This window comes from Tympanuchus pallidicinctus, unplaced genomic scaffold (genome assembly GCF_026119805.1).
Source record: "Tympanuchus pallidicinctus isolate F22 unplaced genomic scaffold, pur_lepc_1.0 scaffold30, whole genome shotgun sequence".
NCBI lineage: Eukaryota > Metazoa > Chordata > Aves > Galliformes > Phasianidae > Tympanuchus > Tympanuchus pallidicinctus.
The window spans coordinates 1,334,662-1,362,654 of record NW_026294748.1 but is presented as its reverse complement, the minus strand read 5'-3'; the positions used below and the strand labels follow the sequence as shown (position 1 = coordinate 1,362,654).

The window sequence follows — 27,993 nt, the reverse complement described above, 5'->3', positions numbered from 1 at the left end:
GGGTTTGGGAACTGGGAGCCATGGGGATACCTGGGGCACCAAGCTGCCTCCTGCGATGGGGAAGGGACAGCTGCCCACCAGTTTGGGATTGGTCTCAGAGCAGGAGGACATTCCTTGGTTTCTGGCTTCCTTGCAGAGCTGGGGTTCTGGCAGTGTCACATTGCTGCCCCAGCTAGGCAGGCTGGAACCCCATGCATACCTCACTGGGTCAGAGGCTGCGATTCATTGCCTTGCAGCTCTCCCGAGGTGGCTTTGAATCAAGGGTGGCTGGCATTGGGTTTAATTACATTATGGCATGGTGGGTGCACAGCTCTGTTAGGGGACATCTCACCCCAGCAGCGTCCTGCCCTTCGGAGGGAGGTGACACTGCCTGCGTCCATTGTCACTGCACAGCCCTGCATGGCAGAGGGACCCTTCCTGACCTGCACAACCATTAGCTGGTCACCTACGGTGTGAGGGCTGATTAGCCCTGACTTCCATGTGCGGTTACAAACGTTATTATCGATCATAACATTACGCATCTCCTCTAAATCCAGCTACATTTAACCCAGTGACCTCTGATGGCCGTAATTCTGCAAGCTGCTGACGTGCCAGGTGAAGACACTGAGCTGAGAGGTGCAGTTCAAAGAAGAGAAGGGAGGAACATCATTCTCAGGGACCTGGACAGGCTCAAAAAGTGGCATGAGAGAACCTGACGATGTTTAAGAAGGCCAGGTGCAAGGTGCTGCATTTGGGTTGGAGCAATCCCAAGGACAAAGACAAGGAGAACTCCTTGAGCATTGGGCTTTTTCAGCCTGGAGAAGAGAAGGCTGTGGGGAGACCTCATTGTGGTCTGCCAGTATCTGAAGGGAGCTTACAAGCAGGAGGGGGAGCGGCGCTTTGTGATAGTGAGAGGACTAGGGAGGATGGCTTTACACTTCATGAGAGCTGATGTTAAACTAAGCTAAAGTAGGTTAGCTGTGAGGAAGCAATCCTTTGGTCAGGGCGGTGAGGCGCTGGCGCTGCTGCCCAGAGAGCTGTGGGTGCCCCATCCCTGCAGGCACTCCAGGCCAGGTGGGATGGGGCCCTGGGCAGCCTGAGCTGGTGGGGGGCAGCCCTGCCCACGGCCGGGGGTGGCACTGGGTGGGCTTTGAGCTGCCCTCCAACCAGCGCCATTCTATGGTTCTGTGACAGGGAAACTTCTCCATGCTCCATCAGCTGCACACTGCCCTTTGCTCCCTTTGCCTGGTGATGCAGGACTCACACTTCATCCACCTGCTCCTCCCCTCCACGAGCCCTCAGATGATGCCCTCAGTGCAGCAGTGCTCCTTGCTCGGCCAGCAGCAAGCACAGACACAGACAAGGATGTTTCCAGATGAACCCGGCTCCCTCGCTGCTCCGCAGGTAAACAAACAGATTGTTGTCGAGGGTTTTTAATTTCCTCCGCCGCGGAGCTGCCGCGCACCTTTTACACAGAGACAGAGCCTTTAAAGACTTTGGGAAGCAATTCCAACATTTTCTATAGGCGCGGGGAGATAATTGAATGCTTTCAAAGGCCGCTGTATGGCAGAAGGAAAGTTCAATTTTTGCAGCACGGCGCATCCCGCATTGACCGACTTCAGCTCTTTGGCAGCGCTCCCCTTCTTTTATTCCTTCCTAGCAGCTGAATTACTCTCGCCGTTCTTCTGCGCCTTCTCTCTGATGAAGCACTTAGGGTTGAGAAGCAAAAACCAACCGAAAGTAAACCGAGACCCTTGCCATGAGATAAATAAATAAATAGGCACAAGCAGAGACTTCTGCTCCTCTGAGAGGGAGGAGAGGCGTCTGCTCCACTCGCGGCACCGATAGGCAGAAAGTCTCTGCCGAGCTATTTTTAGTCCTAACATTGCAGAACAAGACACAGCTCCAGGCAGTTTTCTTTTTTTTCTCTCTCTTATTTTTTTTTCTTGTTCCTCCTCTCTCTTTTCTTTTTTTTTTTTTTTTTTTTCTTCCAGATTTATTCATTCAGAGGCAGAACGGACGTGGTGCTGTGAGAGGAGGGGGGGTCTCAATGTGTCCTCAGTGCTCCCTTGCAGTGCGGTTAGCAGGCTTGGAGCTGGCATCCAAGCATGGAGAGGGCTCATTGCATATCACTGCACTGATCTCTGTGCCATTCTTTGCCCAGTGGTGGCCATCCCCTGTCCCGGCTATGCTGGCACAGCTCTGTCACCCTGTGCCCACCATGCTCAGAACTCCCAAACGAAGCTGTCCCTCTTCCTGCAACCATAGCAAAGAGTGGCGGTGTATTTTTTGCACAGTAAAATAAACATGTCCTTGTTAATGCACATCCCTTTGGAGGAAGCAGCAGGTGGAAGTGTGCAGGTGAAGGTTACCAGCAGACTGGAATTTAAAAGCAGCCAATGCCAAAGCACAATCCCTCCCTCTCCATGCTCCCTGCAGCTTGCGAGGGGCAGTGGGGATGCTGCAGATTTGCAGGGGAATTCAGTTCTTATGTTCACTCCTGGCGCCAGTTCCATGCCAGCTAATTGCATCCCGCTTATCTCTGCTCCAAAGAAAAGACTGATTTAAGGCTTGCCTCTATTAGAAGTGGCATTGCTTATGCACAGCTGCACGCGCACTTCACAGCTTTGTGCTGTCCTGTGAAATGTCAGACAGACTTCTGCATGGAATGAGCCTACCAAAATAAATAAATAAATAAATAATTGTATTGTATTTAAATATTCCTTAAGTCATTTTAATGTATTTAAGTCTTAATTCATCTTCTCAAAGTTCCTTTTCACTACATTAGTGTGACGTATTTGACAGAAAGATGAATGACATTATTAAGGAGTCTCTCTGGCACATTTTAGTAATAAAATCTTTCCCCTCTGCTTCTCTCTTTTTCTAGACATAAGGGCCTTTTGCTTCCTTAATCTTCCAGGGCTGTTCCTGGGTTTGCTGGGAGATGCTCAGAAGCAGCTCCAGAACTTTCCCAGTGCAGTGCTCCACTCCCATTAGGGCTGGGCAGCCCCATGCACCCACAGCATGGCACTGTGCTGAGAGCCAGGCTGAGCCTCGTGCTCCCCCTAACAGCTCTGAGCAGACACCCTCTGAATTTATGCACTGCTTCCCCATTCCTTTTTGATTTATCATTTCCAGTGTGCCAGAGAAGTCACGCACATTAATCATCCTGACTTCCAAGCCATCTCCCCTAAATCATTTCTCATGCTGGGAGCCATTTGCCGAAGAGCCCCTCTCTGCTGAGCAGTGTCCCAAAGCCCCCTGCAAGGACACTGCTGTCCCCATGTGCAGCAGCGGAGGGAGAGATGAAGCTGGGGGGATGCCCAAACAGTGAGATGAAACTGGGAGGAGAAGGAGGGAGGGGGGAAGTCCAAACAGTGGGATGAAACTGGAGGGATGCCCAGACACTGAGGCTGCTCCCACATCCCAAAACTCCCGGCTTAGAGCGGTGCGTGCCCCACCCTGTCTGAACCAAATGTGGCTTAAAAATAGAGAAATTTCTAAGAGAAACTCCAGGCTTTGTGCGTGCTTCATATGAAATATTGAAGAGACGGCTCAGAACAGAGTTGTCAGTGCTTGGGGAGATGGAGAAGAAGCGAGAGGATGGCCCTGCTAGGCTGCATGGAGGAGGATGGCACTGAGGGATGCTCTGGGGGTCACAGCTGGGTGAGGAGGAAGTGGAATCCCTTTGTTGATGTGCTCTTCTGGAGGGGAATCCCTCAGCTCCTGAGAACCCACAGGGAAGTGGGGAAGGTATGGGCAAAGGGCAGGCTGTGTTCCCTGTCCCAGATCACTGCAGGCGATTGCACTCAGCATTTATCCATCCCTCTCCCATCTCTACAGAACTCAGCCTCGAGTATCTCCCACTTAGCTCACCCCTTTTTTGACCAAAGGAGGCATTTGGGGGGAGGGGGGCTTGGAGCAGTGAAGAGCAGGTGGTGGAGGTGACAGCCCCAGCGTGCCTGAGGGGCCCCAGCACCGTGGATGTCCATGTCTCAGGGCAGCATCTGTGTGTTCTTCTGATGCTGGGAGCAGTGAGCACAGGAGGGCAGCTTGCTCTGCAGGAGCATATTGCTTGCAACAAAGGAGAGATCTGCTGCTCTCTGGCTGTTTAGACTCTCCAAAGCTTCAGTGATCTACCTAGATTAGGCCTCAACAAGTTGAATTTCTGCTCCAGGTATTGCAGCTGCTCCTTGCTGAATAAAACATGCCATTTGCTCTGCTGTGCCCAGACGATGAGCTCCACAAATTCTCTTATTTCTTTTTCCATTTGTACACACGCTTGTGCTTTGTTGTGTTGTTTTTGTTGGTTTTTTTTTCCTTTTGGCAAACCTCTGCAAAGAGGGGCACTGCCTGTTGCTCCCCTTGGGTTCCTGCACTTAAGGAAGGGTTTTGCTGCTTTAATAAGCATCCCCTTGTTTGCCCAGCAGGTGCATCGGATGGATGCTGGTGCTGCACCCACACCTGAACTCCGCATGGGGCAGGAGCACAGCAGGGGCGAGGACGATCCACTGCCCCCTTTGCACACTCAGATTGCTGCTTGAAGTGACTGTACAGCAAAGCAAGGCCAGGCCCAGGGGCTGAATTTCTGCCTCGATTTATGCTTGAGCTGAGGTGAGGAAAACAACTCGACTGAGACATTTGTATGGCGCCAGCCACAGACAGCATTTAAAACGCTATTCATTTCCATGGCTGTTGTTCCCATTTAGAAATTATCTCCCTGATAGCTGGAGGAATTTTCTGCCTGTTACATTTGGTCCAAGCTGTCCACTCGGAGTCTCTCCAGTTGCTATTTTCATTTACTTACAGAGAACACAGGCGGAATGGATTGTTCCTGCTTTGCATTGAAGTTTTTAAGTAATAGGAGGAAAAAAATGACACTCGAGTAATTAAGAGATCAGACATTGAGCATTCTGCATTGCATAGGTAGTTTTGCATGAGTTCACACCAGCTACCTGTGGTTCCTCATACCAATTTAGTAGTTCCTGGGTTCTTTTCATACTTACTCTTGCATTTGCTCAGCAATTAATTAATAACCATGCCCACTGTGGAGTGGTGTGAGCAGGATCCCCCACAGCCCAGCACTGCAGCTGGAAAGGGCTCCATGCAAGCACATTTTCAGCTGTTTTTGCATGCATGCACACCCCTGGGCTAACATCATCTCTGTCCTCCCAGCTTGCCAACCAGCTCTGAGCCCCCTCTGCAGCAGTACAGCAAGTGAGAGTCTTTTTATAAACATTTAGAGATCTAAGTTTGGCATCTGCTCCCATAATGATAGAGCAGATCATTACAATTTGTGACATTCCACTATAAACAGAAAGCTGTAAAACCCTGTAATTTAGGGAGCTGGATCAGGTACTCATGTGCTTTGCATAATCCAGAAGGATAGTGGGTTTCGGGCTGGGTTTTCCTTTGCCTTTTTTTTTTCTTTTTTTTTTTGCTTGCTTGCTTGCTTGCTTTTTCTTCCCTCTGGTTGACATGGTTACAGCATCCCGAGGATGGGGTAATAGGACACGACACATGCATTTGGGCAGACTCAAAAATCTACTGGAAAACTGAAAGCACACTGCTTAGACACAATCCAGCTGCTTTATCTTCCCGTATTCCTCTTCCTCCCTTTTTTTCCAAAGAGGCACTTGCATGACAGCATCCTTTTCCTTCTCGAAGCTCGTCATCCACCACTGCTCTTTCCTACCCAAGCCCTTCCTTCCCCACCTGCACCATCAGAGCCGCTGCTGCTCTGACCCAGTGCTGCAGCAGAGCAGACCCAGGCACCGGGTGGGGAAACAACCTGTGGCAGGAGCAAGTGCTGACACAAAATAGATAGATGGAGGCAAAAATTGTTCCTAAATTGAATGTTTTTCACAGTTCTTCCAAGCGGTGTCTGCAGTACTTTAAGATTATTCTCTCCCGGGGGGCCTCATAAAAGCTGTAAATACTCGGAATAGCTTTCAAGGCTGGCCTTACGACAGTGCCGTTCTCAGGAAAATATATGCTAATGTGCATCACCATCATTATCTGGGAGACCTCGGAGCCGCCGCTTTTGTGTCGACGAAGAAAAGATTTCTGATTGCCGGTGTTTTGCTAAAAGTTAAATACACGCAGCCTTCGAAGCGCACGGGGAGAATTCTTAAGCAGAAATCTCCCGATGGCAGCTCCTGTGTGCCACAGCCCGGTTCTGGGATTTATTGCAAAGCTGTGGGTCACATTTTCTCTGCTCCTGGCACAGCAGCCCAGGGACATTGTGGGCGCAGGTGGGTTTCAGAGGTCCTGGTTGCAATCCATCTTCATTGAAGCTTTCTGCTTTTGTATAGGGAGCTTGGGCAGCATTCCTCAGAAATCATAGAATCCGAGGATGGTTTGAGCTGGATGGGACTCTTGGTGTGCCGCTCCCTGCAGTGCACAGGGGCACACACAGCTCCAGCAGTGCTCAGAGCCCCGTCCAGTCTGACCTTGGCTGCCTCCATCACCTCTCTGGGCAACCTGTGCCAGTGGTTGTGGAGAGCGGGTTGTGCAGCATGTGCACACGTGGACTTCCTCACTCCATCTCCTGGAGAGTTCTGTACCTTGTCATCGGCACTGACATGCAACAGAATGGAAACAAGGCTATTTAAAGGCTCCCATACAGTATGGTGCTTCAAGAAAACCACACTTAAGTGTAAATGTCAACGGGACTGTGTCTGTAATGCTGAGCTACTTTACTTAATTGAGGCTAAAGGCACTGAAAGGGAAACAAAACTCAGGGAGCCGTGCAAATGGAAGCAGCAAAGCACCAGCAGATTTACTGTGCCTGCTCCACTACGGATCATTGCAGGCAGCCTGGTGCAGGGATGTCACCCGTGTGTCATCCTTTAATCAGTCTTTAATTCAGGATGCTGAAGCTGAGGCAGTGCTTGCGCTCTGCTTCAGCTGCCAGTGAGGCCCCAGTGTGTGCAGGGCTGTGCTGGGGCCATAGGGCAGAGGGCAACTCACCATTGCCAAAAGGCTCTGGGCAGGCTGTGGTCCCCATCCAGCACCCACATGGGTGCTGCTGGGCCCAGAGTGCTGCTGTGCATCCTGAGGGTGAGAGAAGAGGATGGGCACAGGAAGGCACCGGGAGCCCCAGCTGGAACCGTCCGTCCTTCTCAGATGGGTTTGCAGCTCCCCTTGGTGGAGGCAGGCGGGGGGACAAGGGAGAGCTGGAGCGACGGTGGGGTCCTGGGGAAAGTCCTTGTTGTCCTCAAACGCTTCCCCAGAAGTACTTTTGGCAGCTCACAAGCTTCCAGGTTTAAGGATTACCGGTATCAATCTCGAGTGTGGGACGTTGTTTACAGCTGCCTCGGTACAGCAGCTCTGCAGTAATCGCATTCTTTGATCCCAAGGGGGAAATCGAGGAGCTGGGCTCATGCAGAGCAGCATCCCCAGGAGCTGTCGGGGTGGAACCTCTCCAGCATCAATGCCGGAGGGACCTGCCCTCACCAGGCACCCATCAGCACCAAATAGATCCTTAAAGTCTTCTCTCTCCATCTTCCAAAATGTCCTTTGCCTTCAAACTGTGTTTATCATGCATGATTGATATTTGACATTACGATGTACGGAGAACATGCGCAGCATCGCTCTGCTGGGACGCAGCACTGCTCCACAAACACATCCATCAGAGCTGCGTGCCACCCAGCAAGGGGACAACAGAGGGGCTGTCCTGGGGGGAGAATAACGGCTCCAACCCCACGAGGGACCTCGCACACATCTGCGGGCTTCACGAGCAGAGAGGTGCGGAGTTCAGCGCTGCTTTTAAGATGGAGCCGTGGCAGCAAGCCTTGCCGAGCACAGTGGGATCGCTGCGATCAGACAGGCTGAAGGATGCTGTCTGCAGTCCTCTGCCCCGTGGGCTGCGAGTGCCCTTGAAAGATGGCTGAGAAATCCTTGAAGAAAGCGAGGGAGCCAGAGCTCCGGTGGGCTTGGCTTTCATTGCTGTGACCGAGGGGAGGAAGGGAAGCTGCACGGCGAGCGGCAACGCTGCCGGCTCCAGCAACGCCGAAGTCTTTAGCAGATGGAGATAACAGGGGAAGTATTGATCCCAATTTCCCTTTGCTGTCATTTGAGAGGCGGCTGGTGGAGGATCGCATTATCTTCCTGATACGTGCCAGTGCGCGTGTACATCAAGGAGAGATGGCGTGTGATTCATTAAGCAATTACACTTGTGCTGAACTACAAGTACAATGAACTCAGCTAAATAGTTGGAGGGCCTTATTCTCCTCCCCAAATAAGATCCTTCGTGTTCTGACAGAGTAAAAGGCTCCCGTTAAGGCTCAGCTTCCCAGTGCTGCTTGTGGATAATGCCCCAGGCATGAAGACAACACAGTTGCCCTGGCTGAAGATGCCCTGTGTTAGGGCAGGGCTGGATGCAGTCCCAGCGGGGTTGAGCTCAGCTCTGCAGAGACCTCAGGAGCCGGCCAGAATTAACAGGTCCACATTGATTTTTGTTTAACTTCTCATTTATTACAGTGCTCTGGATAGAGATTAACTTTCGCCGCTTAGTATTTATTATTGTTTCAGCTGCTTTCAAATGGAAACTGAAAGCACTTTGACGAATGAATCAAGAGCTTTGCCCAGGTTCGCTGTACCTGCTGTGAAAGTGCAATGGATGTTCATCCTCAGTCAGCAATGAGGGAACACTGAGTGTGGATGCTCGTGAGCTTGGCTGGGGCACAGAAATCCCTGCAGAGCTCTTGCAGCTGCCCCAGGGGCCTGACTCGATGCTGCCCTCCCTGCACACCAGCCCAGAAGCAGCTCCCACTGCTGCAGCACCTTCGCCTGCATTCCCAAAGGCATCAGCTGAGAGGAGGGCATGCAATCCAAGAAGCAGTTGGCAATCCCAAAGGCGTTCCTTGAACCAGCACACAAAGCAAGTGGTAGTCAAACAGAGCTGGTACTCCTTGCTGCCAGTTCGTGCTCCCAAAGCAAACCATTAATATGCATTTCTCTGACGAGCTGTAAGTCACTTGTGGTGAAGGGCTGCATCTAATTGATTTGAGATGCATCAGCCGAGCCTCACGACCAGCTCTGCTAGGCCTGTGTGTAATAAGTGCAACACACTGGAAAGAGGGGAATTACTCTTGACACTGGGATTATATCTCTGCCAAAGGCATCAATATTCTATTAAAGATATGTGATAACATAACACTAATTACCAATTGAGGGGCCATTAAAGGCAGCCTACAAACAGTGGTTCGATCTCACCTTTCAGATTAAAAACACCGCAATGATTTCCTGTTCCTTGTACTTTATTTCTGTTTTTTTCTTCCCATGCATAATTCAGGAATGCAAATTACCAGCAGATACCTCGAAGAGTTCAGTCTTCACCTGCCATCCAGGGGCAATGGCTTCACAAGCCTGGACTGAGCCAGGAAGGAAATATGTCATGTCTACAAGCCAAAAACAGGACAGAGAAAAGTTTTCTTCCAGTTGGGTTTGGCTGCCTGCCTGGGGGCAACGTAATGAATGGCCATGACTTAGCAATAGAGGAAAGCACAAATTGTGCAGGATGAACTGGCACCAGGCAGGCCTTGCAAAGCCTTCAAGCAGACCATGTAGGGGTCCAGAACAGCACCCACAGATGCCAAGCTCTTCAAAGGCCTCGGATCTTACACATGTTCTTCTGGTTGTAAAGGCTTTTTTTTTACTCCTATGCCTAGCACAGTGATCACAAAGCTAAGGAAACCAAAGTCCAAAAAAGCCTCATCTTGGGGGGGCCAAACTGATTCTCTCATCAAGTGATCCAGTGGTTGGCAGCCCTGTCTGTGGCAGAGGGGTGGAACTGGAGGTCCTTCCCAACCCAAGCCATTCTGTGGTTCTGTGATTCTAAGCCTTGGTGCCCTACACAGCAAGACACTTCGCAAGATTAGAGCCTAAAAGACACGACTGGGCTCCTCAGATGTCTCTGTGAGCACCGGTGTGTGTCAGTGGGCAAAGCCCAGCCTGGAATTTAGTGATTGGCAAAAATAGTATGAAAATTATTGTTAAAGAGGGAGTAACTTCCCTGTAGAGAAACAGAGGAATTAGAAACTGTCTCGTACTCCCAGCTGGTGTTAACAGCATAATTTAGCTCCAAGCAATCCTTCTGGAGGCCAACATTGAAGAACATAACACTGAGGAGCACACATTAAATAAATGTCCAATAAAGGACTAAGTGCATCCCTGCGGGAGGCCGAGGAAGGTCGTGCTGGAGACAGCAATGAGGAGTTGCACTTCTTCCTGCAGCCTCACTGCTTTCCTGCGTGCAGCAGCCACTGCAAGCCGTGCATTATTTTAATGAGACACAATAATATTCTATCAGTTCTACAAGCTATAGATTGAAGCCGCAGAGAGAAATAGTCTGAACCTCCGTATGATCAATCTTGTCAAAACACGTTCATTTAATCCCTTACAAATGAAAGGAAGATGTGTTTAAAATGTCATCCTTGGGGTCTGGCAGCCGGGCCCCTATAAATCAGCCAACCTGGGTAAACTGTGTTATTTAGGAGCTATTTGACAGCACGCAGGCTGAAAACATTCTTTAAGCCGCGCGCACGAGGTTTACATTATCCCAGGCGTTAAAGCGATGAGGATTTCTTTGTTTTACCTTCCTGTGAGTGAGTGCCCCCTGCGCAGTGGTTGCACTCTGAGGTGCACATGGAGAAGATGGATGGGTGGAGGTTAAGCAGGGACAGACACAACTCCCGGCAAAGCAAACTCACTGCCAAACCCGGGGACTAATAAGCTGACGGAGCTGACAAGGAGGGACAACCGCGTGTGAAATATCAGGCAATAACTTACTCTGCTGGGGGAATTCAGCCCTTATTCCGACACGGATGCTTCTGCAACCATGCAGCTGAGCATGCAGCCCCCAAAGCTGCAGCAACCCCTGCTGCCTGCACAGGAGTAACATCTGGGGACACGCAGGTGCCCATATTTACCACGGCTTCGTTTCTCTCCATCAGCATCTAATTGAAAATGCTCAGGAATAATCTGCCAAATTCTCTGTGACATCTTCAGAAAGGACCAACTTTGCACCCAGCAGTGGAGCAGGTGGGAAATGGAGCTGTTTGCTTTGCTTGGGCATCAGGCATCGATTATTTGGTTTTCTTTCATTCTTTCTGTATCACTGAGTGAGATACTTCACCTCCTGAATCATGCTCAGCTTAACCATCATGTCGGCTTAACCATCTTCATCCTTGCCAGAGGTAGGTCAGAAGGCAGCACCTGATAACCAAGGACACTTAGGGAGCATCCTGCAACCATTCCCCAGCTCCAAACTCTGTAGGACTTCCTTCTGGGGAACAACACTGCATTTTTGGATGAACACCCACATGCCCATTTAACAGAAAGGATGTTTGACAGATATGACAATGGACAGGGATTGGTTGGGTTCTTTATTGGTTCTGAAGGTGCTTATATTTAAAACAATTTGTTAGGCTCTCTGTGATTTACTGCCGAGCTGGAAAATGGGGCTGAGTATTGATTCTTTGCCTTTTCTATTGCAAATGGGTGTAATGTTTTATAGTATGTCAGAATAATAGCAGTGGGCACTTTATCAATGTCAAATGTTAAAAATGATCAGCTATTGTGATATAGGAGATTAAATATGAAAGCTTGATGGGTATATAAAAGCAAAATGGCAATAATAAAGGGATTTTTATGTTCAACTCATTGCTCTCCTGAATCTACCTGGGGAGCTATTAGAGCCAATTGTGCTGATCAGTGACATATCACGATGGGTTAAAGGACTGGAAAGCGCTGGGTTTCATTCCCTGGGGGTGCTGATGTGTTGTGCAGCTGATCCGGGGGCTGGAGGCCAGCATTGCCCTTCCCCACCAGAACACTGCTGGCTCCCAGCTCTTCTTGCCATGCAGCAGCACAGCTGGGCAGCTGGAGGGCACACAGCCCCAACCACACAGCAGGAACCCACACACTTCTGCTCATTCCCACACTCCTGTGACCCAGACAAGCCAGCTAATTGCAGTCAGTGAATGCACCCATCCAAAGGGCAAAGTTGTGATAGGGAACGCAGCGCACCCTGCCAGGACAGAGTGAGGTTTTAGTCAGATTTTGCACAGCTCCCACTCAAAGTTGTGGTGAAAATGCAATCGACAGCCAATTGTTTCCTTCAATTGACAAACTGAATATCCTTCTGTGTGGATATCACCAGGCTAGCTGGGCCTTACATCTTTAATAATTGAAGCAGTAGAGCTTGTCAAACATCTCTTTGCTGCACCAAAGGGCTGAGCTTCTGAAAGCAGCATCTCAAAGCCATGTAGATGTGGGGAACAGCAGCAGCAGGAAGGCTCCCACTGCTGCTTCAAGAGCAGAGGAGAGCTTCCAGCAGCACAAGTCTGGGGTGGGAATGTGGAGAGGAGCCCAAACCCAGTGAGCTCTGCAGCATCACCTGCATGCTGACAGCTCTCAACCCAGCTGAATAACGCCGTGCTGGAATTGCTCAAGGAAGATTCCACCAGTCATTATTAGAAGTTGCACAATTACTTTGGTACAGAGGAAATGTGTTTTAAAAAGCAAAGAAATAATAACAATGATGATTTTAAAAAAAAAAAAAAAAAAAAAAACAATCAAATAATTCTGGAAGCCCAGACTCCAATTAATTTTTTTTTTCAAGTTGTTGTAAGCAAGAGGGAAAAATGCACAGGCAGGACAAATGTTCTCCTAATTACCCAAACACTTTATTAAGCAGCGCTAATTAAAGCATTTCTTGGAGTCTGACAAATGTCTGGAATTGCTCAATTTAGAAGTTAGTTTTGACTCCAGTAATGTATGCCACATTAGAAAGTTATGGGGGGAAAAGTATCTTTCAACTCATGTTTTTTTATTAGAGCTGACAGCAATAATTAGTTATTTGCTACTAATGGGGCAGCCCCTGGAGGGGAATTTGTGAGATGGATGGACTGGGCTTATTCCAGCAGTAATTGCTCTGAGCCTCGGTCAGAAGCAGTGAACAGATTGTCCCAAGCACTGCCCCTCCACTTCACAGCCACCCTTTGGTTCCCTTACAAGGAAAAGCAAGCGGGATGACCTGCCCTGTATCTTAGGAGAAATAATTCCTTCAACCAGCCGAGGAAGCACTGCAGCACTGATCACAGCAGCAGGAACAGGCCCTGCTCCAGCAGGCAGAAGTCACGCACCGGCACGCAGTTGCTAAAACCAAAGTTCAGCAGTAATGGGAGCGACGTGGCGTCTCAGCAAATGAAGCTGAAACTCCATGATTGTGGCTGCAGATTTCCTCGGAGCCATTGTTTTGCTGGAAGTCGGTACTTTGTGCAGCTCAGTCCTAGCAGGCAGCCAGTGCCCAATTAGCGACAAGCTCCTCACTCCGAGTAGAAGTAATCCACATTACAAACGCCATTTGTTTTGTCCCGGAGAATAATTGATCATCTTTTTAAAGGGGCAGTGTAAAAACGTTAGGCCTGAAATTAAAGCTTCGCCCAGCAAAGGGAAACCTGGATTCGGCATTCAGCATTTATGATGGATTTTAACACCATTGCATCTTGCAAACCGCCGGAGCCAACGGATTGCACAAGAGCCTCAGCTCTTGTTAAAAGCAGATTTCTGGTTTTCTCAGATACAGAAAAAGCCCTGAATGCAGGAAACTAATGAGCTGCGTGGATTCAGAAATCAGAATGCAAAGAAAGAGGATCCAGATTTTCTTTTCATCTCATTTTTTTTTTGAGCTTGACACATAATTTTGGATGGTTGGGTTGTCAATACCTTTTGTTTCTCATCTTTCCTATAAACTGCAAATGATCCAATTATAGAGTAAAAGGAAGAGAAAGGGAGGAAAGCGGGAGAAATAGAATAATCTATGGGGGAAAGAAAGTAGCTGAGATGAAAAGCTAATGAAATGACAAATGTAACACCGCTCAGACGAATTAAAGGGGATTTAGTGTCAGACAGAGCAGGGAAGGCAAACGAGTGAGATCAACCCAAGGGCTCAGTTCTCATCCTGCAGCTCCAGGATCTCTACTTGATCCACTCTTCTTCCCTCACTCCAGCTCCCATTCATGCTGGAATGAAAGAGTAACAGAGGAGAGCTATTCTGAGCCCTGGCTGAAACACATCACAGCCACTTTGTGTTACAAGCTTGCGTTTCTTTTGCGTTGAACAGATTTGCCATGTTGTAAAACAAACCTGAATTCAACCAGAGAAGATCTCTGGAGCTTAATGTTGAGAAGCTCCATTTTTCTTCTCTTTCTTTTTTGAAAGAGATGGAAAGGAAATGTGCCACGGGCTGAGAAAGGCACTTAAATCGCACTCGCATAAGAGGTTAACGGGGAAGCCTTGACAGGTATGCTAATGCTCTGCTATTTAGTCTGTAGGAACTGACATTAAAAGGCCTTGGTTAAAGACATGGCTCAGTGTTTGAGCAATTTAATGAGGTGTTTCACATATCCCGACCTTGTAGGAACTATCACAGCTTTCCAAATGTTTCTGGTTGTGTTGGCCACTTGGCCTGACATCCGGGTGCGCTGCTAACCCAGGAGCTTGGGAGCCAAGGAACCGTGCCTGCACCTCCCCATGCATGGGCAGCGTGGGTAGCACAGGCATTGTGAGCACTACAGGTGCTGTGGGCACTCTCAGTAACCCAACCTCAGCCTAACCCTAACCTAAACAGAACCAAAAAAAACCAACACAATGAAATGAAACGCAATACAACACAACGCACTGCAATGGAATGCAACGCAGCCTTAGCACCAACCCAAAAGCAAAACAATGGAATGCAATGCTTTCAGGGGTACCATGGGCACCATAAGCACCGAGAGCATTGCAGGTGCCATGGATGCTCTGGATATCGTGGGTATCATGGGCATTGAGGGCACTGTGGATGCTGTGGGCATGGTGGTACTGCATCAGTGCAGCCTCACTAAGGCAAGCAACACCACAAAACCTCTCAGTATACGCCTGAGCTGCCAGCAGACACCAAAACCACAGGAAAATGTGTGAGCACGGAACATCTCAATTTTGACCTTTAAATTTTTGAAGTCTCTTTTAGCGCTCCTTCCTAAGGACGGAAGGCCGATTTGACTTCAGAAATGGAAAGTTTTGATCAAGAAGTTAAAACCTGACGGCGGGACTACATAAAACCAAGCACAATCCGTGCTTGATGCATCGCAGCAGGCCTGGCTCCTGCAGCGATGGCAGCATGAAGGTTTGGCTTCCAGTGGCAATGCCACATCCATGCCACATCCATCCCACCCCCATCCGCCTATAGGAGGGGCTCTGCTGACGTAGAATCCCGAATTCCTCCTCTTGCCTTCTTTGCTCCCATTCCTTTAGAAACAAATTAGCACAGCACATTTAAACAACAGGCTCTTGGGACTCACACAGCGTTGGATAAATAGACATCCGAGTGACTTCGCATTTAATATTTTAACGTCCTGGGGAACAGCACAGCAGGCAGCGCTTTGCCCAGTCCCAGCACAGCGAGTTATTTACAGGTCGTGGTGCGCTCAGGCAGGGGAGCTCCAGGGCCTGCATTTCTCTTTCTCTCCATAGGAGCTGCTGTGTGATGCACATAGGAGGCATAGGCAGGGATGCAGACCATAGGAGGCTGCAGCAGCCAGGGCACAAACTCCTGATGCCACAGAACACAAAGGCATCTGTAGGCTATCTCACAGGCTCAGAGATTCATGGCCATTCATTCCAATGCAGTTTGGCCTGTAGGCCAAGTGTTGAGAGCAAGCGTGGGGTCAGCCTGAGGAACCCACCTGCATGCCCCTCTCCTTTCCTTCTGATCCCACCGGGCTCCCATTGCTGCCCCAAGGATGTGGACTTTCTCCCCGCACCCTGCCAACGTTGGGAAGTTAAACCTGGCAGCAGAAAAGCCACGTCATCTTAAAGCTTTGAAAGGAAATACTGAAAAGAGCAAAAAGGGGTTTTGAACTTTTTTTTTTCCCCTTTAAAAAAAAAAAAAAAAAAAAAAAAAAAAAAAAAAAGGAAAATAAAAAAAGGAAAAAAAAAAAAGGAAAAAAAAAGCTTTTAAAATAAATAGCTGGCAATGTCTCTTGTTTGAGTAATTCTTTGCCAGCCATAAATGTGTCACTCTGAAGTGCTTTATTTAGAAATAAAAAAAAATGTTTTTCTTTCTGGAGCGCTCTGCATTACATCAAGTTAAAGGCTGGAAGCAGAATGCTCTGCTCATACCCCTCCCTGCTTCATACATACATATATTCCCCCATAATCTGATCTACGTTATGAAAATATTTTTTAAAAAAATAGAGAGAAAAAAAATAGAGAGACATCTGGCTCTCCCACACATCTGACATTTCCCTTTATGCCTGGTTTAACTTTTTTATGACTGCCTGGGTTCGCTTCATCAGAGAATTTCTCCCTTCAAATGCATACCCTGTTTTATGTAAGAAGTTTTCCTTCAGACAATCCCGGCAATTTCTCATGTTAAAACATGGACACTTTGTGCACTTCGGAAGTTTAAGAATCCTGCTGATGTGGACGTAAAATCTGAGTTTATTCACACTGAAGTCCCTGTGTCTAACTGACCCTTTCATGAGGGGAAAAAAGGGAGAGATGGGCGGGAGGTACAAGCTTTGTTTAGGTTCTGGGTCTGAACACTGAGACCTCTGCAATGAAAACAGGCTGAGGGAGTTGGGCTTGTTCAGTTTGGAGAAGAGAAGAGGAGACCTCATTGCAGCCCACCAGTAGTTGAAGGGAGCTTACAAGCAGGGGGAGTGACTATGTACAGAGTCTGACAGTGACAGGACAAGGGGGAATGGCCTTAAGCAACCAGAGGGGAGATGTTAGATGTGAGGGGAGTAAGGATCTGGCACTGCTGCCCAGATTGCTGTTGGTGCCCCATCCCTGCAGGCACTCCAGGCCAGGTGGGATGGGGCCCTGGGCAGCCTGAGCTGGAGGGGGGCAGCCCTGCCCACGGCCAGCAGTGGCACTGGATGGGCTTTGAGCTCCCCTCCTCCTGAGCCTTTCTATGACTTTGGTCCCTTGGGAACAAGGAGCCCTGGTGTCACCCAGCGCTGCAGCACAGGGTTACCCCTTTGGACACCATTTAATTGGGAGCAAAGGAGTATCAATACCCCACAGCCCACCCCCAGCACCCACCTCGTCATCCCATGCATCACTGACAGCAGCACAGGATCACGTCATGCATGAAAGCAGGACACATCTTATTGTTCAGCAACAAGGAGGGGGAAAAAATAAAAGACAAAAAAAAAAAGCCGAAGACTTAAAAGACCAAAATCATTTCTGAAATAGAATAGGGGAAAAAAAAAAAAATAATAAAAACCCTAACATGCCTTATCACAGCGGAGAACAAGCGCTGTGCAAATGTGTGGGCCTGTGAGTGGCGTGCAGGTTGTTTTGAATAGACGTGTGACATTGTCAGGGAACCTTCCATTGTGCCTCTGAAAGGCACTCGCAACATTGCATGAAAATCAGTCATTTGTGTCACCCTGAGACTGGGAAAAGATGCCGGAGAAGGGTGGTTTTTTTTTTTTTTTTCTTTCAATATATTATTATTTTTTTTTTTCTTTAAGGCAGTGTCTCCAGAATAAGACCTTCAAAGCCAGATAAAGCTTATTGCTGAAAGGCATTGAGAAAAGGCAAGAAAGCAAGACTTTGGGAATGTGCAACAGCCTCAGCTCTTCAGATACGCTGATACAGCCCTCACTGCCCACCCTCACTGCACACAACACAGCTGTGGGTACCCCCAGCCCCACCATGAGCACCAGCACCCACAGGGACCCCGCTCCTTTGCATGTCCCTTTCCCAGACTGTCACACAGCAGCACTTTCCAGCCCTGCCCCACAGTGATACAGAAGAGAAAACCTCTGTCCCCGCTGCTAAATCTGCACGTTGTTCGTGGGAGCAGCAGCTGGGGAATTTTAGTTTGTTTCTTTTTAACAAATGCACTTTCATTTTCAGCCCGAGTTTTGTTTCTGGGAACAAAAGAAACGTTCTGCCAGCTCTAATTAGCTGCCCCAGCCACTCACAGCAAGGGACTCTGATTGAGCCTTCGTTTAAATCCTTCTCACCTTCTCCAGGTGGGCACCCCATATTGCCACCCTGATTCCATGTCCTTGGGGAGGACGCACAGGGTGTGGGGACAGCTGTATTCCTGCACACAGCAGGCTGGGAGACACTGAGTGTGCCCCCACATCCCTCCCTGTGCCCCCACACATCCCACCTAGCAGCTCTAGGGTGAACCTGTGGGCACCCCAGCACCAATGGAGCACCACCACGTCCCCACTGTGCCACCATGCTGCCCTGTGTCCCTACAGGCTGGGCTCAGGTTGGGACAGAAGAGGGTTTGGGTGCTCGGCATGCTCAGCCCCAGTTTTCAGCCTGCATCCAAACACCTAATTAAATTTTCAGAGCACTAACAGCTCAACACAAATAGCTGCAGAAGCCAGAGGGAAGGCAGGAGAAGGGCAGAGAAGGAAGGAGGAGGAGGGAGAAACAGGGAAAAAAATAAATTAATTAATTAAACAAATAAACAGGGAGAGAAATAACAGAGGGAAAATAAAATAAAACAACCTGCAGCCCTGGCCACCGGAGCACTCATTAACAGCAGGAGAGAAAGGAAGAGAAGTGTCTCATTGTCTGGGGCTGTCATCCTTCATCCTGACGAGCACTTAGGGAGTCACGACCCCTTTCAGCATCTCCACACAGACCATCAGCCCCGCACATCGGTCACCACCACGTCCCTGCATGGTTACAGGGATACGGGGGTGGGTACTGCACCACTGCTGAGCAGGGACACAGCAAAGCCTCACATCACCAGGTCGGCACCGGCGCACTGCAAAGCCTTTCTCCCCCACAATGCCTGCAGCTCGGCGTGCTCTGGGAGGCCTCGCTGTCAACAGGCACAAAGCAATTATTAGAACTTCGGTTAAGGCAAAATAATAATAAAAAAAATATATTAAAAAAAAAAAAAAAAAAGCATCATCTGCTTGGATTGGATCCAGGAGAACTGGCATTAGCGGAGAGGCCGACAGATGGGGAGACGGACAGGGCAGAGGCAAAGAATGAGCAGCAGAGCTGGAGAATCTGCAAAGTTGTGGTTTCAGTGCTCCGCAGACAGAAGATTTCAGCTGAGGCTGCTCCCCGGCATCACAGCTTGTTACCTTTCTGCCTGAGCTCCCTTTGTGCTTTATTATAATTTTAAAGCATGGTTAGCACTGGTGAGAGATCCTGAATTGACAGCCCCGGAGTGATGCCTCCAGCGCGCTGCCCTCCCACTCGGGTTGCTGTTGTTATTTGTGTACTCGCCGCTCTGACAACGGGCTGATCACTGCGCGGATAATAGAAGCAACCCCTGGCTCTGCAGGTTCAGCTCCGAGGGGGAGAAGGACATCAGAATTCACCATCAGCTCCAGCCGCCGGGAAATAAAGGAGCAGGGCGCATTTATGGCGACGCATTTTGGGGACGCGAAGCAAACGTTTGGAGGATTTGCTTTGTAATCGCTTCGTGTCAGCAGCACTAAAGTGTTTGGCCAAGGAGGGGATGCTCCCCGTGCTGAGGTGCCTGCATCACACTGCACAGCAGTGCTGGAGTCCACCTCCTTCCTCCTTGATAGACTCCTCTGCTCAACCTGTTGTGATTTAAATTAAAGACAGCTGGCCTCATGCTGAAACCGGTGTCACAAGGCTTTTAGCAGCAGCTTGCCTATCAGTTTACACTCCCTCCTCCAGTTATCCCAGGATGCTATAGCTCTCTTAGGTGGGGTTTATCATGACACAGAACAAGCACTGTCAGCGCTCGCTCTCAATGAAGCGACAGCTCCAAACACACACAACGCCTCTGGATTTTCTCTGCAAACATTGCTTGTTGCTGGGAACTCTTGTTCTGCCGGACTGTTTGCTCCTCGTCAACACAGAGGAAATTTGGCTGGGTGCTTCAGAACCTCTAGAGCAAACACTCTGCAGTTAGTTAAGCAAAAAAGCAAACATCTGTTAGTGAAATGTAGACGAAATGGGGATGCTGCTTTCTCCTTTGCCTTACACGGATCGGAACAGCAGGGGGCTGGCAAGGGCAGAGCCCCCAGGGCCACACTAAGGCAAAAAGGGGACACTGATATCAGCCCCGCACAGAGCCCCAGTTCCTGCTTAAAGCCCTCCCTTGCTGGAGCAGATTCTGCCCACCCCGCTGTGCCCCCAGCTCTTTCCATTTTCTCCTTTGTACTGCCTAATAGCTGTTCTCATCTCCAGAGCCCCTTCTCTCCTCCTTCCTCTCTGCAGCCTCCAAGCTGTGATGCTGGGCTCACCATCAGCTTCCATTGTTCTACTTAAAAACTCACCTCCTACCTCCACTCCTATGCCTGGAAGAGAGGAGCCCTCCCAGTGCCCCCATGGCACAACCCAGAGGATCCATCCCACCTCCAGGCACCGCTGCTCCCATCCAAGGCTCAGGGTGCTGCTGTGAGCTCACCCCAGGATCTTCCCCCTTGCTCTGGGAGAGCTGCTGCTGCTGGTTGGGCTCCCAATACTTAATTATTGGACGCTGTGGAAATTGATTCCATGTTCCATTTTTTTCTGGTTCCATGAAGGACACTCCAGCTCCACCAGAAGTTCGATTTATTCTTTGCAGTGCATTCATTAAATCCCAGTATCTTACTGCATTATTTAATGGAATTGATGATGTAATTAAGCTACAAGCAGACATTAACAACCAGAAGCATCGGGGAGGTTTAGGACCCTTTACTGCCCTGTTCACAGTGTTATACAGCTCCTAATTTCAGGCCAATTACAGCAGCAGGTTGGGGAAAGCCACGCACTGCCCACATACTGAACACCAACATGAGCTCCATACAGGTTGTGCTGTGCTGTGAGGCTGCCCCAGCCCACACCACGCACCCAGGAACACTTATAGGACAGCAGTGATGCTTTCTATCCTTTGCCCAACTCCATATACAAATTCCATGAGATACACTTCTGCTTGCTGAACACAAAACCCCCCCATGCTGGGTTCACACCAAGATCCAAGTGCTGCACACCTCCAGTAAGATGCAGAGCCTTCCATTTCAGGTTTCATTATATGGGAATAACTCACTCTTCTCGTTGTTAAGGGAGAAGGAAGAGAATTTGGGGCCTGTTTGTAAATGACTCCATGATTCACAGAGGCAAGGCCCAGAATTTTTATCCTTAAAAGTGCATCAAAGCCAAAGCCAAAACACCTCCAAAGCACACATGACCTGATTTCACCAGCACAGAGGAAAGTTATTCCAGGACAGCGTGGAGGCTTCAGATAGCAGATCTCCCTGCCCAGGCACTCCTTCCTCTGCAGAAATCCTCTTTATCTCCAATTGCAATCAGGTCTGCTTTAGACCCTCTGTTTCTTAGCAGCAAGAAGGACATATGAAATAACCCCCATACCCTGGGGCTGAAAAAATACCAACACAGAGCCCCTGGCACCACTGCTTTCCAACCACATACAATGCAGAACCCAGGCAGGTAAACACTTGCTGCTGATACTTGCTGACCATTGGAAGACATTGCGAGAAGAAATCCTCACCTCTGGTTCCAGATAGGGAGGAGCTGATGCTGAGCAACATCTAGGTGCTGTAAGGGCAGAAGGAAGGCTGCAGCTTTTCCCTCCTGCCTTGTTCCTGGAGCAGCAGCTTGCTTTTGGCGCCATAAGCATAGAGCTGGTGCTAAACCTCCCCAGGGCTTTGTGGGACAGAGGTGAAGCTTTAATAATCGCTGCGATTGCATTAGGAGATTGCTTCCTGGAGCCTTATCTGCCCAGAGATATCAGCAGCCAGGATCTTATCACACTGTAATTACCAGGTCTAGATTTGCACTAATTGGCTCTCTGGAGTAAAGTTACCTCCAATCTGTGTATTATGGGTGCTCAGCAGGAAGCGATTTACAGCTGAACAGGTTCTGAGTGATGATCTCACAAGGATTAGCTGTGGCCACAGCCTGGAGAGCAAGGAGTGGGCATAGAGGATGTGCCTCTGCCCTGGGTCCTTCTCCTGGTGCACAAAATGGGGGATTTGAGATGGGCAATGCACAGCACCCAGTGCTCTCCTTTGGGGTGCACAGTGCCATGCTCAACCAAAGCCCAGTACCAGCAGACTGGGCTTGTGCTGTGCCTCACAACTGTCCACTTCAAAAAGTCTGCTCTGCCTTCCCAGGAGGCAAAAAGGGCCCAACAACAACTAGAAAAGGTCTCTGGGAAAATGCAAAATTTACTCTGAGCACCTGCGGGGTGCAGCAGCAGAGGAGCAATGTTCCTGAACCAAAGCACCCACCTGGATGCTGCCTGTCATTAATGCTATCTGTCTCTGACTTTAAGTGATATTTAGAGCCTGGGACCCTCGTTAGCTCAGCAGCATGATTTGAAAAAAAAAAACAAAACAAATAACACCAAAACCAGGAATGCACCTGAGATGCTGCTCCACCCCTCAGGGACTGCACTGCCCTGATCAGAGGCAGATAAGGAGAGCGGTGGGTTGGGATGCCCTCAGCTCAGTCTGTTTGCTCACTCTCTGCCTTTTGGTGATGTTTGGTTTGTGTCATGGGATAACGTGATCTCTGTTTAAGAGGGAAATGAATCCAAATAAGGGGTGGAGGATGGGTGCTCTGCAGTAAGGGCTTCCCCGTGGGACTGGGATGCTGATGTGGTCACAAGTTGGAGGAGGTCTTGAGGAGCACTGGTCCACACCACAGCCTTCAAGAAAAGGCACTTTGGGCCCTTGGACACTCTCAGCAGTGTCAGTGGCTCTCTGTCCATCCCCAGCCGCCTGTTCCAGTGCCACACCTGCAGCTGCATTGCTCTTCTAGCATCTGGCATGGAAACCTCAACTCCATCAAGTCCAACTGCTTTCCTCTTATCTGTCCCCTGAGTCCTCAGAGAGTGACCAAATGCCATCTTTTCATGTACTTTTCTTTTTCTTTCCCCTAAAATACTCCACATTTGGGAGGCAGGTAGTGCATGGCTTTTGTGAGTCTCCAGCACACCTGGTCCTTCCCTCGCAGGTCGGAGCTCAGTGTGCTCTGCCAGGGATGCAGCTGTGTCCTCTTAGCATGGACAAGGTCATCTTCTCAATGCTGCCTGCTAAAATAGCATAATAAAATTACCTCCATGAGCAAGACGTTCCTGCTAATCACAGCTTTGCCGGTTTAAGTGCTGCTACATGAAACGTTTTGCTGGCCCAGTTTCACCGCTCCGTTTCTCACCTCTGCTAATGCAGCAATGTCAGCAGAGGACTGCAGTGTAGATACAGCTCCTACGAACTGACGCTCAGCAGCTGTGTTTCAGGCTGCTCTCTTGTCCATAGAGATAATGAAATCCAGCAAGAGCTTAATGGCCATCTGAGGTGCCTCTCTCTGGGCCATGCCATGCCTTGGTGCTGGTTGCCATCACCAGTGACATCCTGGCACCACAGGAAGGAGCAGCCCCAGCCTTGGGGAGCTGAACACTGTAGCCCACGTACTCCTGCTGCCTTGGGGTCATGGAAAGCAATGGGGCAGTGAGGCTTTGAGGCTTGGAACACATCCAGTTTGGGCCATGCAGCTCCTCCAGTTAGGCCTGGGAGATAACTGTTCTATTTCTCTTCTACGTCCTGTAACAAAACAGCAGAGAATAAGAAAATCAGGCAGACACAAACTTCAGTTGCTAGGGCTGGATTTTTTATTTTTATTTTTATTTTTATGTCTTATTTTTTTAATTTCTTTCCTGGAATCCAAACACTTCCAAAAAAATCACAGAATCTGGGCTACCGGGGGGCAGTGGTTGCACAGTGGGCCCTCCCCTGGGGCAGGATTTTTAATAACTTCCTAGCGATGGGAGGCTGCTATCAAATCTCAGCTGGAAGACTTTTTTTCACCCAGCTGGATCTTGAAGGCTTGTTACATCATCAAGTCACCGAGATAATTTTTGAAAGGGAGTTGTTTGCGTCTTGTTTGATTCCCTTCCTGACAAATCTTCCAGGTAAATCTCTGCACTTCACAGTGCTTTTTTTGTTTTCCAAGTGAGAATAAAGTCTCTGATGTGACAATCATTTCCTGTTGGACAAAAGCTCGGGATAACACACTTTTACCATGTTAATATTGCATTAACACCAAATATGGTGACTCCTCTGCTGGTCTCTGCAGACGAGCAGCAGAAAGGTTCCCTGCTTGGCAGCGCCTGGATGGATTTTTAATTGCTGTCCTTGAAGAGCTGGAGCTGGGTCACAGCAAACCACAGCACTGAGGCTCCATAATTCTGGAACAGCTCTGCATGGCCTCAAGCTGCCCACCTGCCATCTCTTGCTCCATAGCTTATATCCAAATTGACATATTTGCAGTTGAGGAGGAGTTTTTCTCCCAGATCACATTAACAGCAATCACAGCAGACTTTTCTCTTTATCCGAAGAAATTCCTTGCCACCACAAGGGCCTGAGGTCAGCGCTTCCCATTCTTCTGCTCTCAGCGTCACACATCTCCTATGTTTCCCTCTTTCTATAGATCTGAAGTTTGTAACAGGCACCAGGAGATGCTTAGCAGCCCCTGGTAAATGAAAGTTTTCCATTAACTCTTCTGAACTGCTGGAGGAATGCCACAGATGATGGAGGCCTTTCTCCCAGCAGTACGCTGCTTCCTAAATGGAGCAAGCAGCAGCCTTCCCCTCGCATGCAGCACGTTTAGTAACTTATGCTGAGGACTTGGGAATTTGATATTTTTCCCTTTCAAATCCAATTTTGAAAGCTATTGTTTCATTTGGGGAAAACTATCACACAAATGAGTCCTCAGGTTTTGGGAATGTCCACGTTTGCTTCCATGTCTATAGCAACGGCCAACCTCTTGTCCATTGAACCTCTCACACAACAAACTGGACGTCCATCCTATTACTTTCAATCCTTACCAAGTTTTCACTAGAAAATGACCCTCTAATCCTGAGTTGTCTTGGTGTTGCCCAAGCATGCTCGTGCACCAGTTTTAAACGAGTTGTTTATTAATTCCATCAGGTGTTCGCTTGGTCTTGCACCATGGGGAAGGATAAATATTGCTCGTGCTACAGGAAACAAAGAGGCTTTGGCTGAGAAAACATGCCTGCAGGGAAAATTGGTCTGGGATTGCTGTTATAGATGACTCAGGTATGGAGGGAACAACTCTTTTGAAATCCTCTCCCTACACGCTCTGTCCTGTCCCCATGACTCATCCTTGGCTTAAAGGGATTACTTAAGAGCGACAGGGGAATTTGATCTCCATTAAAACCAAATCATTTGTCACTCTGCAAACAGCAGTGACAAGGAGGACAATTAGCGCGAACGGGGAGGCAATGTTTATGATGTTGAGGCTTGTCCATTAGTCAAATGTTTATCGGTATAGGTGCTTGCCCACCCCTGAAGGATAATGAGACATTTTGGTGGGGTCATGCAAAGGCCTCTCCATCCTTCTCCAGAACCTCATCTTTCATTAAGAACATAATAAAAATAAAATAATAAAGTCATTCTCTGGCTGTTGTTTGCAGCACAGCACTTCTCCAAGGCTGATGCCTGCTGCCCGGATGTGCAGAGCGCCGTCCCCATGTGGGCAGGGGTCCCCACATCAAACACTTGTGTGGGGTTTGGTGCATTCAACAGAGCTGGGGAGAAAGACTGCATGGCTGTACCCACTGATGAGACACTGCACTCCGTATTTTAATCCTCTTGCAGCACACGGCCATGGGAGGAGTTTAAGTGTAGGCTCACCTGTCAACAGCATTAGAAACTTTGCATTCACTCAGAGATGCTCACCAGCTGACTGCTCAGGGCACAGTCATTCTTTAGGAAGGGCATTATGGAATCATCCTGCTCTTGATTGGAACCACACGTGAGCACTGAGATGCTGCGTGCCCATCCTGCAGCCCCACACATCCCTGATGGCTCCTGGAGCACCACCAGCAGGGTGCTGCCTCTACCCTCTTCTGTTCAGCAAACATCCACCACTCACATTTTCACTCCACCGCTTTCTTTCAGCAGGCAGAAGAGTTTCCTGAGCGTGGCATTTACACTCATCTCTGCTCCAATTTCCCAGCGAGGCTGAGACCTGGGCTTCCTGGGGACATGTCCCATTTTCTGCTTTCCGCACTGGCAGCGCTAGCAAAGCATCCGTGCCTTGGAGAGGGACGTGCTGTGCCATGCTCTGCCCAGAGCTGCTCACTCCGGGCTGCTGTTTGTTTGTGCTCTACCTGGGGGTGGATGTGGGACTGCACTCAGCTGGGATTACTGCAGCATTATGAGCTCTCACACACAGGTGGATGCTCTGGATACAGAAGTGGGTCATGTATGGCGGTGTGCTGGAGATGCTTTGATGCACAGGGAGAAGGGGAGGCTAGGGAGAGGATTGAGAACCTGGCTCAGCCTGTCTGCCTGCCCTGGCTTTGCTGGAAACTGAATTACTGGGGGTTTGCCTTGCTCTACGTGGGCTCCCCCAGCTCACATTGAGCAGCCCTTATGAGGTGAAGGCTTAACAGGAACACAGAGTGTGTATCCAGTGACGGGACTGGGAGGAGGAAAACAAGGTGAGCCCGCAAGAAGCCCTCTGGCATAGGGTGCAGGAGGAGGGCAACCCTGGGGGGAGGAGGAGCCAGGGCTGAGCTGCTCCCAGGCTCAGCCTCCGTGTGCTTCAGGAGCCTGAAGCATCTCCGTTTCCTCATTTGCACAATGATAGCGATACAATTAGTTGCCTTTGCAGAGCGTTGTGAGGTTGGTAAAGAGCATGAAACGCTTTGGGATTCACAGACAAAAGGATTTCTATGGAAATTGAAGATTTGCCTGTTTTCAGAGAGAACGCCAGGCATGGAGCCACGCAGCGGGTGCTGCCACCTTCATCCTCACCTGCACACAGTGGGCTTTGCTGTGCTGCAGAGGGGTGCAGGATGGCATGGACTGCAGGGAGGGGGCCAAGCCCTGCCACCCCCATCACGTGCTCTGCAGTAGGAGTAATAGCAAAGACATCATTCCCCATCACTTCAGTTACATCCCCACTCCCCCTCCCCCCAGCCAAGTGGGACTCTGCCACCTCTCCCCCTTTTTCTTTGTGATTGTATCAAACTAAAAAGAAAGGCCATTAATAATAATTACCCACAAAGAAGAAGTTAGGGGAAGAAAAAAAAAAAAAAAAACCCTCTCTCTCTCTCTTTTAATGAGTCCTAAAAAATAAAGTTCCTTAATTGAAAAGCTTTCTACTTCGGAGACAGCACTGACACTACAGAGCAGTCCAGGCGGCTCCATCAAGTGAAGATGAAATGAAGAAACTTGTCAGACAGTGCTGGATTGGGCTATGCGAGATGAACCTCAAAGTCAGGGGTCAAATGAAAGCGATCTCTTAAATTCAAGGAACTATCAACAAGGCCCTAATTGGATTGAAAGGAGGCGGCAGATGGAAAGAAACAAAGCAGCAAAACAGCTTTGGAACAAACATCATTAAAAACAAAAGTTGAGGGAAGCAAAAGGAGCAAGCCCTGGGTGCAAGAGCCATAGCACAGCTCTGGTGGCCGACCCAGGAACACGAAGGGCAGCTTCCTTCTGGGATGGGGAAAAGCATCACCAGCAGCAGCACTGCAGGCAGTGACCAAACCCTGGTTCAGCCCTGTGTGCTGAACCCCCCAGTGGGTTTTGCAGACACCACACAGAAGCCCAACGCTCTCTTTCATGGGGCTGGGGATAGGATAGCCACCCAAGGATGAGCAGGGCTATCTACAGTGCCCATTCAGACCACTTCTCCTAGACAGTAAGCCTTAAAACCACAACCCATCAGCATGGCACACGTTGCACCAGACTATTTCCTGTGTCCAGTTCATAACTATTAAGTTAAGGCTTTATCAGCCAGCAAAATAGACCCGACCGAGAATCCATCACCGCTGCTGCTTTCCTGAATGGCTCATTGAGAACTGCAGACATCGACCTCTGCCAGGTGCCATAACTCATGTCCCCAGCACTCACACCTGCCCTGAGGCCTCCGCCGTGCTCATGGCTGGCAGCAGCCCAACCCAGGGCTGGAAGCACTTCCATTGGGGCCAATCGATCACCAGCCACATTTGGCCGCTCA

At 49.3% G+C, this 27,993-nt stretch overlaps 1 protein-coding gene across 3 annotated transcripts in view; it reads left to right on the top strand.

The window, feature by feature from the left end:
* Positions 1 to 27,993, top strand: part of APOC3 (apolipoprotein C3) — a 298,571-nt gene that overhangs the window by 135,607 nt on the left and 134,971 nt on the right. The window contains exon 1 of one of the 3 annotated variants that reach the window (XM_052697468.1): positions 14,533 to 14,537. The exons of the other annotated variants lie outside the window; for them this stretch is intronic. The gene's annotated coding sequence lies outside the window, so the exon portion shown is untranslated. Of the gene's footprint in view, positions 1 to 14,532; positions 14,538 to 27,993 lie in introns of those variants that run through there. 3 annotated transcript variants of the gene reach the window in all.